Here is a 12768-nt window from a genome sequence, read left to right as displayed (position 1 = left end):
ACCATGAGGCTGCATCTGAATGAATTCTGTTTTAACTAAGCAATATCCTGGGATTTCTTCAGGATTTCGTTCTGTCATCCCCAGTCCAGAATGAGATGGTTGGACAGCATCACTGACTCAATGGACATGAGTTTGAGCAAACTCTGAGAGATAGTGAAGGACAGGGGAGCCTGGTGTGCTGCAGTCCACAGGGTCGCAGTCAGACATGATGACTTAGCGACTGAACAACAACAAAATTATCTTTGTTTATAACAAATATAGCCTTGACAGTGTTTAAGACAAGGTTTGGTGAGGCAGGGGTCCAAGCCAAGCAGAGGATACTCAAATTGCCACTAAAAGGTTTCCCACTTGTAGCTTCTCCATGGGATGGGGAGTGAGAAAGACGACACAGACGGGTCAAACCCAGCTCCCATCGCACAGACGAGTCAAATCCAGCTCCCGTCACTGAGATGCACGTGGCCACATGGGAACAGAAACACCTTCCTTCTGCCACTGTTTCCAATCTCCTGAAATCCAATGCAGTCACTTTCATCTAAAACTAACAAATGTCGTAGACACAGATAATAGGAACGGAGGCACTAACTGGGTTTGAGAATCTTCAGGGAACAAGCGACCCGAGAGCCCAGGTCAGTACTGAACTGAGGCTCTGTATTCGAGGGGTCCCTGGAATCCAGTGTCCTTGTTGGGGCAAAGCCCAGGTGGTAGAGTCACCAGCTGAGCTCAAAGACCACGCCCCAACACAGGGCCGGGCCAGGCCAGGCTGTGGCAATGTGATTTAAACTTGGAATAATCCCCCATTAACGAGTCATTACCACGGTGTCACCAAGAAAACGTTTACTGTAATCACAGACTGTCAGCCCAGCATAACAGAGAGACACATTAACACATCAGCCATGAGATATAAATCGTTATTCTATTATCTTTTATTGCAAAATGATAAAATAATGACCACTTACAGCTGACAGGTGGTTGGACCAAGAGTGAATTATGCTTCCGTTTCCAAGACTTGAGTACTGTTTTAAAAAGCCCCACCGCAAAGTCAAGTTTGTCATTATCTCACCTCCCACATTTACACCTGTGCATATCGGTTTTATGGACACTACCCACTTTTCTTCTTGGCAGTGAAACAAATATTGTCAGCTGTGATGCAGAGCAGCCATAATCCTTCAGCTCAGAGGTCACCTTGAAATCCTTTGCCCGGAGGCGGTAGGACGAGCTGCTTTGGGCATGTCCCAGGTACCAATTGGGTTTCCCTGGTGGCTCAGCTGGTAAAGAATCTGCCTGCAGTGCAGGAGACCTAGGTTTGATCCCTGGGTTGGGAAGATCCTCTGGAGAAGGGAACGGCAACCCACTCCAGTATTGTGGCCTAGAGAATTCCGTGGACTGTACAGTCATCCTTGGGGTCGCAAAGAGTCGGACACGACTGAGTGACTTTCACTTTCACTTACCGATTCATGGCTGTTGCCTCTCCCTCTCCTTTACCACTGCAAAAACTTATTCTGAGACCAAACTAACCACAGAGCCCCAGTCCAGTCTGTCCCAGAGACTCCACTTTCACCAGCAGGGCCGGCCTTGGAAGCTCAGCGTTTTACAAGGCAACACAAGGGCTGAGCGCCTCATCCCCTCACTACTGCTTTTCCAAACATGATTCACTGCCTCTCTAATGAGTGCGCCGCACATACTAAGAATTTCCAGGCACTTCTCTGGTGATTCAGCGGTTAAGACTTCGCTTTCCAATGCAAGGGGCAAGGGTTCGATCCCTGGTCGGAAGGCTGAGATCCCATGTGTCTCTCGGCCAAACAAAACAAAAACACAAAATGATAACTCTGTACTCGAGACAGCAAGAGACAGATGTATAGGACAGTCTTTTGGACTCTGTGGGGGGGGGGATGATTTGGGAGAATGGCATTGAAACATGTGTAATATCATATATGAAACAAATCGCCAGTCCAGATTCAATGCATGATACTGGATGCTTGGGGCTGGTGCGTTGGGACGACCCAGAGGGATGGTACGAGGAGGGAGGAGGGAGGGGGGTTCAGGATGGGGAACACGTGTATACCTGAGGCAGATTCATGTTGATGTATGGCAAAACCACTACAATATTGTAAAGTAATTAACCTCCAATTAAAATAAATAAATTTATATTTTAAAAAAAGAATCAATATTGGAACAAATCCAATAAAGACTTTTAAAAAAATGGTCCACATCAAAAAAAAAAACAAAAAAAGAATTTCAAAGGAACCTAGAAACACAATCTAGCCCTCAAGAAGTTCAAAGGTAAAGGTTAATTTGTTGCTGTTGTTCAGTCACTAAATCATGTCCAACTCTTTGTGACCCCATAGACTGTAGCACGCCAGGCTTCCCTGTCCTTCACTATCTCCCAGACTTTGCTCAAACTCATGTCCACTGAGTCCGTGATGCCACCCAACCATCTCATCCTCTGTCACCCCTTTCTTCTTCTGCCCTCAGTCTTTCCCAGCATCAGGGGTTTCTCCCATGAGTCGGCTCTTCGCATCAGGTGGACAGAGTATTGGAACTTCAGCTTCAGCATCAGTCCTTCCAATGAATATTCAGGGCTGATTTCCCTTAGGATTGACTGGTTTGATCCCCTTGAAGTCCAAGGGACTTCTCAAGAGTCAGCTTAGGCAGGTAGAAAATGCACACCCTGCCCAGGGCAGACCAGCTCAGAAGTTCTATACGAGTAAAAGCCCTGGGGATGAACCACCCAACTCTGTGGCTTCAGCCCTTCAGGCACCCAGCTGGGGATCCCCAGAGGATCCAAGTCACCTAGAACCCAGGCCCCCTACCCCCACCCCACCCCTGTGTGCTTGGTCAGACATCCCAAGCACAATCATGCAATTCTGCAAACAAGCCCTCCAGGAACTTCCCTGGTGGTCCAGTGGTAAAGAATCCTCCCTCCAATTCAGGGGACACGCATCCGATCCCTGGTCAGAGGACTGAGAACCCAGTTCCACATGCCACAGAGCAACTAAGTCCACACAGTGCAACTACTGAGCCCATGCACCACATCGAAAGACCCCGCCCAATGCAGCTGAGACCCGACGCAGCCAAGTAAAGAAATATTTTAAAAAACCAAGCCCTCCAGGGTCAGGACGCCTGGCGGCGGCCATGCAGGACACCTGGAGATGCATCAGCTGCCACTGCAGGATTAAAAGTTGAAGTCAAGCCCGTCTGATTACCGAGAGAGAAGCCGTGGGACACAGAAGAGCAGGGCTCTGGCCCCTCCATGCCACAGCTCACTCATCCGCCCCTGACAAGGCGCCCCCCTGACAGGATAAACTGGCTAATAAATCACAGAAATGCTCCTGTCTTAATGCCTTCATCTTCAAAAACGCCCACATTTTCCCTTGGGGCTGAGGGTCCATTTTTCACACACGTGACAGAATCGAAATTGGGCTTCAGATGAACAGGGGTGTTTGTGTACAGGCTTAGCCCGCGGCTACACAGCCACTCAACCTGCCCTAAGTGACACACACTCTTCCGTCCCAGGCTGAGGACAAGGTCGGGGAGAGAGGCACAGAAATTAAACTAGTACCTTCCAAACAATTTTGTTTTCCCCTTCTTTGACCTCACCACGCGGCCTGCAGGATTTCAGTTCCCCAACCAGGGATCGAACCTGTGGATACATGGTGTCCTAATCACTGGACCACCAGGGAAGCCCCACCAAACAATTTTCTTTAGTAAACCTTTAGTAGGGTAGCTTCAGGAAGGTAAATACACCACATATCCGTCTGCAGCCTCTATCAGCTCAGCCTTCCACTGGAGGCTCAGAACAGTTTGCTGCACACGACCGACCGCAAGACTGACCACTCCAAGCACAGTGAATCCAGCAAGCAAAACTCTCCTCCGGGAGATGCAAAATCTCTAATTCCAGTCAGAAGTTCCCACTCATCTGGGGTGGGGCCCAGCATTATTCGCAGGAAAAGAACACAGCCCTGGAGACACTGTCCCTCACCCAATACCGCACCAAGAGAATTATCTGGCTCAAAGTGTCTGTGGAGCCAAGGTTGACAAGCTCCCATCTACAGTGACAATGCAAACCCCACCACGGCTAAAATGACCACACACCGTCTCACCCATCTGGGCATGTCCAGGTCCTAACATAACCTGGCACAGAGCAGACCCCCAGCCAGTGTTTGCTGAGTGAGCCCCTACTGCTCCCTGGGCACTTGTCTGGGAAGAACCTACTGCTTACACTCCGGACCCTTAGGAGGTGGACACTGCTGTCCATCAGGCACAGATGATGAACTCAGAGTCAAGAGTTTAAACAACTGGCCCCAGACCCCACAGGAGTCAGGATGGAGCAGGACTCAGCCCATATCCTCCTTGCATCAGATCCCACCCCCCTGGCCAAAGCCAGTCCCACTCCCGCCTGGAGAAGGATGGCTGGGCTTATTCAGAAACAGCACACCCAGTTACAACCTGAAGCAGAAACAGCCCCAGGAGACTGTGATGAACACACAGAAGCTGACAAATTCGAAGCTTTCTACTGTCCCCACATGTATGTCTATGTGCTCAGACGCTCAGTCGTGACCAACTCTCTGCAACCCCATGGACTGTAGCCCACCAGGATCCTCTGTCCATGGGATTCTCCTGGCAAGAATACTGGCGTGGGGTGCCATGCCCTCCTCCAGGGGATCTCCCAGACCCAGGGATCGAACCTTCAGCTCTTAAGTCTCGTGTAATGGCAGGCAGATTCTTTACCACTAGCACCACCTGGGAAGCCCACATGGTAGACAGTTCAATCACCAAACAACTAAATCCCTATCCCTATCTCTCATCATGGAGAGATATCATTTCTTCTATTCATCCACTCACTTCTACACCCACCCCCATTTCTGGCTCAGGGAGGGTCCCCAGGAGTTGTTTCTGTTGAGCCAGACAGGAAAGAAACCCTCCTAAGTGACACGGACCAGGCGCTCTCGGCAGAGACGGTGCCCGGAGCCATGCTGGATTCCTGCTTTGCAAATGGTTTACATCAGGAGCAGCTCCTGGAACACGAAAGTGGGTAAGGAGGGGGGAGGGCATGTCCAGGAAACTGGCAGTTAACCAAGTCACTGGGCAGAGCCTCCTGGAGTTTCACTTGGATACACTGACATTACAGCATCTATTTGGTTTTTAATTTTATTGAAGTAGAGTTGATTTACAGATGTTGTGTTAATATCTGCTGTATAGCAAAGTGATTCAGTTATACACACATTGTTGCTGTTGTTCAGTCACTAAGTCATGTTGGACTCTCTGCAACCCCACGGACTGCAGCAGACCAGGCTCCTCGGTCCTTCACCATCTCTTGAAGTTTGCTCAAACTCATGTCCATTGAGTCAATGATGCCATTCAACCATCTCATCTTCTGTTGCCCTCTTCTCCTCCTGCCCTCAATCTTTCCCAGCATCAGGGTCTTTTCCAATGAGTCGGCTCTTTGCATCAGATGGTATATTCTTTTTTTTATATTCTTTTCCATGATGGTTTATCACATGATAGTGAATATATCAACAGTTTCCTACACTATAAATATAAACCAGTTTACATCTGCTAACCCCAAACTCCCAATCCTTCCCTCCCCCAGCCCCCCACATCCCTTGGCAACCACAAGTCTGTTCTCTATGTCTGAGTCTGTTTCTGTTTCATAGATACGATCACTTGTGCCATAGTTTAGGTGCCACATGTAAGTGATATACGGTATTTGTCTTTCTCTTTCTGACTTACTTCATTCAGTATGATCATCTCTACATTCATTCACATTGCGGCAAATGGCATTGTTCCATTCTTTCTTATGGACAGCCTCCACTTTTAAAGGAGAGTCACCTCCCTCTCTGAGGTTAAGAATTCACCTGCAGTGCAGCGGACATAAGAAGGGATAGGCTACCCACTCCAGTGTTTTGGGGCTTCCCTGGTGGCTCAGCTGGTAAAGAATCCGCCTGCAATGCAGGAGACCTGGGTTTGATCTCTGAGTAGGGTAGACCTCCTGGAGGAGGGCATGGCAACCCACTCCAGTACTCTTGCCTGGAGAATCCCATGGACAGAGGAGCCTGGCGGGCTGCAGTTCATGGGATCACAAAGAGCTGGACATGACTGAGCACGAGCACACACTTCCCTCTCATTACTCTGACAAACAAGAACATTCAGGAGCCCGTTTCTCCCGGCCTTGGCGACGGGAAGAGGGAGCAGACCAGTTCCCTGTGTCCCAGGAGGCCAGGGAGCCACCTGAGGCTCCAGCCACACTGGGGCTGAGACAGTCCCTGGAGGTATCATCCCCTGATCTGGGTTCTGGCTGCCTGTGAAGAACCACTAGGATTCCTACCCAGTGGCTTGAGTAAAATAAATAAAGGAGGAAAAATGAGCCTGTCACTACAGGCTGAGCGTGGTTAGTTAAGGAAAGAATTTAAGGGAGAATTATGACCATCTCAGAAAGGAAGTGCAGGAACTGCATGGTGCTTTGGCCTCTCAGATTATTTTTTAAAGATATCTTTTGAGAGGCTGAAAGAATGATCGACCATCTCAGCGCAAGTAAAGGGTGATTCCTCTCCACCGAGGGCAGCCTTGAAGGAGAACACAGAGTTCTGAGCTCAGAGCTGAGAGGCCTGGAGCTGGTGCCCTGTAGTCCGCCAGGCAGAGCAGGGAGGCTGGGACGAGAGGGGCGTAAGGAATTCATTACTCCCAGAAAGAAACACCCGGCTCGGCTCAAGGCAGCACTCCTTTCGTCCATGGTCTTTCCTACAGGACATTGTTTGCAAAGTAATAAAATAGCATCTCTTTCAGGGCTGTGTATTACAAGGACAACTCAATCAAAACCCAGAGCCCACGTGGTTGATTCATGAGTCTACACAGAGGCCCGACGACCACATCAATTTCCAGATTGCTACTGGCCGCTGGTAACCTCCATCACATCACCCCTGAGCCACAACCAATGGGTAGAACCAGAAAAGCCCAGGCGATTAGTAAAATCAGAAAAAGATCTTCACCAAATTTCAGAATCACCTCTAAAAAGGGCAAATTGTGTTTCTCTCTATTCCCATAGGTGTGTTCACAGAGCTTTGCTCAGATGACACAACTCCATAACCAGACCCTCCGCGTATCCAGGCCACCCCGGAACGCTCCACATTTCATGTGCACATGTACATCCATGTATGCACACACACACACACGGCAAAGGGGATTCTCTGTAGTTCACTAAACTCTGAACGTCAAGGACGAGAGGACAGTGCTGGTGGGGAGGATGCTGCGAAGCGGCCCATCAGGATGGACCATTCCTGGGGCAGCACTGGCCTCTGCTGCCCACCTGGGGCATAGCACCTGAACACAGCTCTGGCTGAACAATTCTGGGGCCTTGGCATCCCCTCCCAACCAAAACTGCTCTGTTCCTCAGGACCAGCCTCGCTGAGATCAGTAACTGAAGGGTGCAGATTCTTCTGAAAATGTTAGACTGTGGTCCTCCCTAACACATGGCCCTGATCCCCACGCCCCGATGAGCAGAGCCCAAATGACTGAGCAGCACTCAGCTCCCACAGATCAGACCAGACATGAAATGAGCTGAAAGGGCCTCGAGCCACAGCTCCCAGGATGGGGCGACACCTGAGAACCCTCTCGGGCATGGATGCTGAGCCCTGGATAAGCCCAGAAGGTGGAGCAGCAGCTCTGAAGGCCACTTCTTACAACGCACCTTCTACTCTGCAAGGCTCTCAGCCACTGAGCTGGTCGGGGAAACGGCAGGCCCTCCACATGTGGCCTATCTTGGCAGTGACCGCGGCTACAAGGAAAGCCATGGGGAAGGTCACAGGAGGAGGGTTCATCTTGGGACCCCAGTGGTGGCAGAGTGCTCCTCTGCTGATCTCAGGGGATCACCATCCCCTCGACACAGCAGCACTTCCAACAGAGCCTACAGGGCCCCTCCAATGCCAGGGTTAAAACAAGGCTTGAGAACAATCACTGTGGTCAAGGGGTCTGTCACTCACGGCCTCTGACCTGCCAACTGCTCTTCAAGACAGAGACATATATACCGACCTCCAGAGGTAAACGGTGGGTCTGAAACCTCCCCAAGAAGCTGGGAGCCAACCATCCCATGGTGACTCCCCAGGAGAGGACACAGTCACCGTAGTATCTGTCACCACGCCAGGCTTTCCAGGGCGTGACTGTCCACTCGAGAAAGAGAATCCAAACAGCGGAGCCCTGGAAGACGGCACCGCAGCCAGGCTCCCAGCAACACTGGGGCCACCACACTCCTGCCAGGCCTCGACAACCCCCAACCGCTCGCCCCAAGACAGAGGCGCAAAGGTGACTCAGTGCAGGAGCTGGGACAGCACCCTAAACAGCCACCCACGGTCACATGTGGTTTACAACACACAGCCTCTCTCTCGATTCAGACACCAGAATGAGGGGTTCAGCATGGGCTGTCTGATGGCCAGAACACACCAGTCATGGTCCTGGTCCCCAGGACGCAAGTCCCCAGGGCCATATCTAATTTTCCTGAACCTTTGGGCACAGCATCCCCCTCTCCTGCTTGTTCAGTAAGGACCAGTAACATCAGTCCACGCTGCACACAGCATCCTGACTGTGGGTGACAGCCAAGTGCAGAGAAGCCTGGCGGCTTCATGACTGGGCAGGACCATCCCCCACAAAGAGGGCAGCTCGCTTGGTTGGGTTACATACGGAGACCTTCCCCAGGACGGCTGTGGCCACCGCCACCACCTCCATTACTCACTGTACCATCACCTACTGGGCTTCCCTGACGCTGCGCAGAGAAGGACAAAATCAACGCAACACCAGCCCTCCAATACTGTTCCCTGCAGGACCCACTGCGTTCAGGCGCAGCTTGAAGGAGCAGCTGGGAAGAAGACCACTGGGACACCTCCAGCTCTTGAGGAAAACCCCGTTGTCTCCAGAAGGCTCCTCCCAGCTAGCTACCCACCAGCCCTACCCTTGGCCACCCTCCCACTCCTCTCTGGGACACAGCTTCTGCCACTCCACTTATCCTGGGCTGATTCCCTCCATCCCATAGGCTCAGCTCCCAGAGGCCCTCCTTCACCACCTGCTTATGTCTCCCCTTCTTCCCCAGGGCAGTGGCTGTCAGTTTCCTCTGAGAACTCACCATACCTACACTTGCTGCCACCTGCCTGGGTGTGTCACCCCAGCAGGCTGTAAGTTGTCCAGGGTGAGAACCACACCCATCCCATCCACCCAGCACCATCGCCTGGGCACCCGGCCCCATGGCGGGCAGACGGCAGGCACTGAAAGAGACGCTTGTGGGTTTGGTGCAGCTGAACGAGGATGGGACACCCTATCTGCAGGGCAGCCAGACACAGGGGTGCTGTGTGGGCAAGACCATGTCACCAACTGATGCCAAGGCAAGCACCCAGTCTGCAGACAGAGGTGGGGGCTCCGGGCCCTCCCACCTTCTACCTGGGCAAGGCACCTCACTTCTAAGTCTCAATTTGCTCATCTTAAAAAAAAATTCCTAAACTAAAAAGAAAGAAAAAGAAGGGGGAAGTGAACGAGGAGGAAAACTGAGGAAATATGATGAGATCAATAATTTTCTAACTTTGCTGCCAAAGCTGGAAGTTTCCATGAAGGCGACAAGACCCACACATATGCTGCCCCCCAACACCCACCCCCTGCCACCATCCACTCAGGGCACGTGGCTGCCACACAAGTGACTGTCTGGAAGCAGATGCTGGCTGCCAGGACGAGCTTTGTGGGAGCTCGGCCTGCTGCTCGGGGCATTCTTGGAGTCTGGGGTGCACTAGCGGCACCCCTAGGTCTGCATGGAACCTGCACGCCTGCTAGCCACTGTACCCACCTCATTGAAGGCGATCCTGGCCGGCTGCCTGCTGAGCGGCTCTGCAGGCCTCGATGAGCTCTTCCACGTCCTCCCGAAGAAGTACCGATAGGTGACATCGAAGAGAGACACGCGCAGGTGGCAGCCCACCTCCGACAGCAGCTCCAGCACCCCCTAGGAGACACAGGGATGGCCCTGAAGGATCCTCAAGGTTGAGAGCCTCCCCACAGATGCTCATGGACCATCTGGGGGAAACTGGGCCACTCAGCATCCATCCCCTGGTTTAGGTATCAGGCCCTTCCTTCCAAGGGACTAGCTCTCTCCACGGCCCTCCCTTGGCCAGTCAGAGGCTGGAACCAGCAAGCCACACAAGAAGCCAACGCTGTGGGGACAGACACCTATGACACCACATGGAACCAGGGAAGAACAAGCTCAGGTGACGCTACATGAGATCCTGGATCAAGCCACACCTGAAGCTTATGCTAACAATAGGTTTGTCTTTAAGTGAGGTTAACAAATTATCTCTCCTTGGGCTATTTTACTTGGGTTTTTTTTTTTAGGTGGGGGGAGTGCTTGGGGAGGAGTTATTTGTTTTACAATTGACAGCCAAATCATTCCCAATATAACCACAAACTCTAAATCCTCAGCTTGTCAGAATTATTTGGGTGGGTTGGGGTCAGGGTATAAATAAAAGAAAAGCCGATCTTTGAGAACCGCAGATACAGACAAGGCACCAGAGACTACTAGACCTGCCCTGTGCCCAGTGGTACCACCTACAGAGGGTTCTGCCTGGGTCTCAGTGCTGTTACCACCGGCGCACCTGGCAAGGGGGCAGCTCTTACTGTCTACCTGGGACCAGGAATTCTGCTTTCCTTTCATGCAATCATTTAGCAAATGTTATCTAAGCATCTATTTTGTGTGTCCACTCTGTGCCAGACACTGTTCTAGGCACTGGAAATGCAAAAGGGAACGAAACACACAAAACCCGCGTCCCTGGGGCTCATGTGATGACAATGAAAATGGGAGCAGGGGACGATAGGTGGGTCAGCTCTTAGAAGAAGACGGCCAGGGAAGGGGCTCTGAAAGATGACATCTAAACTGAGAACTAAGGAGGCAGGGTGGGGTGCACGGGAACCAGGAGTGGACCCTTGGAGAATAAACCAGGCAGAAGGAAGCTCTGGGTGAAGAGAGCTGGGTGCTCAGGAAAATCATCCTGACTACATGTATCTTTTCTGTTGTTCTTAGTCGCTAAATCATATCCGACTCTTTTACGACCCTATGGACCGTAGCCCACCAGGCTCCTCTGTCCGCAGGGTTTCCCAGGCAAGAGCACTGGAGTGTGCTCGGATTCCCGACCCAGGAGTCTTCCCACGTCTCCTGTTGGGAAGCCATGTATGTTGTTTCTGTGGTTTCTCAGTTGCTAAGTCATGTCCGACTCTTTGTGACCCCAGGGACTGCAGCACGCCAGGCTCCCCTGTCCTTCACTATCCCCCAGAGTTTGCTCAAACTCATGTCCATGTATGTGTATTTACACTAACTAATTGCTCTCACTTTCTGGGTCCTTAGTGTTCCTAGTGCTCTGGCATCTGGGGCCTTCCTAATGGGAAGAGACTGTCCTGCCCAGGGCCAGCTATTTCCCAGTGATGGCAAACGACCTGCTTTCCAGTCCACACCCCACTTGCCCTCGTCTGGCTCACACTCCAGGAGACAATATCTTCCCACCCCAACAATCCCAGAACCAGACCCAGGCAACCAGTCCCTCCACCCCAGAGGCCAATGAACTAACTCAAACTGGCCAGTCCCAAGTGTGTGCAGCTGCTTACTCGCCCTTGCCCATCCCTTCCCACAAAAACCATGATACAGGCTTTTGCCCCAGGTCTCCTCTCACCCCGCTGCCTCCCCACCAACCCTAGTGCTTCCTGGTGGGACCCTTCGGGGATGTGCATCCCCTTCCCCTGGGGAGCCCAAAGGAAGAAACAATCTTTTCAGTGGCAATCATCCCCTGCTCTGCTGTCCCCACCACACCTGAATAAAAACAGCCAAAGTGTGTTTCAAGAGCACCCAGTGACTTCCCTGGTGGTCCAGTGGTTAAGACTCTGAGCTTCCAAGGCTGAGGGAACTGGATCGATCCCTGGTCAGGGAACTAACAGCACACAGTGGCTGAATTAAAAAAAATTTTAATAAAACAATGGGATTGCATTTAATCGGAGAAGGGGCAGGAGCCACCCTGGCAGGCCACTTCTACTCCAAACAGGATGATGGGTCAGGGAAACAGCCTGAGAGGCAGTGATACCACCTGATTCGGGATTTCACGGAAATCAGTCCAATGTGAGGTGAAGTGTGTGTTAACTAAATTGGGGGTGGGATCCTTTCGCAGTTTATGTGGATGTCAGATCATCACGCTGGGCACTCCAAGTGTCCTATGGCTTCATCAGTTATACCTCAATGAAGGAGAAAGAAAACCACTCCAGCTCCACGTGGGGATCGGAACGCGGGGGGAGGACGTGAGGAGTTGGGGTGAGGAGAGCGCACATTCAGGGTGTCAGTGAAGGAAATGCTGAGGGCCCTGGAGACAGCAGGGTGTGGAATATGAGGGGAAGAGAAACAGGGGGCACCGGCTGGTGGCTGCCTGCCCGCCCAGCCTCCCGGGTCCAGCAGGTGAGTCCCAGCAGCTGGCAGGGGGTGGTGTCGTGTGTGGAGGTGGGGAGTGTGCCAACAGGTCTGGGGGAATCTTGAGCCCAGACCCTCATCCCTCCCCCCAGCACTGCTCCTCACCCCACTCCCCACCCCCCTGGAGCCCCTTTACTGCACTCGCCCCCTCATTCCCACGAGGCCCTGACCAGGGAGGCATCCCTGACCCCCGCCATCCAGACCCTCATCCTCTGACCCTGTTTTATATCAGTATCTCCCATGTTTCTAAGTTGTCTGTTTATATGCTGGTGGTCGGTCTCAGCTCTAGGGGCGGGGAGGGA

General features: G+C 52.0%; 1 long non-coding RNA gene across 1 annotated transcript in view; it reads right to left on the bottom strand.

Moving 5' to 3' along the window:
- Window positions 1-12768, bottom strand: part of NPHP4 — a 146504-nt gene that overhangs the window by 121621 nt on the left and 12115 nt on the right. Inside the window, exon 4 of the long non-coding RNA XR_001919296.1 lies at window positions 9818-9970. This is a non-coding gene — a long non-coding RNA (nephrocystin 4). The remainder of the gene's footprint in view (window positions 1-9817; window positions 9971-12768) is intronic.

Source organism: Capra hircus, chromosome 16, assembly GCF_001704415.2.
Source record: "Capra hircus breed San Clemente chromosome 16, ASM170441v1, whole genome shotgun sequence".
Lineage (NCBI taxonomy): Eukaryota > Metazoa > Chordata > Mammalia > Artiodactyla > Bovidae > Capra > Capra hircus.
The sequence above is the reverse complement of the archived record's forward strand: the minus strand, read 5'-3'. Positions and strand labels throughout refer to the sequence as shown.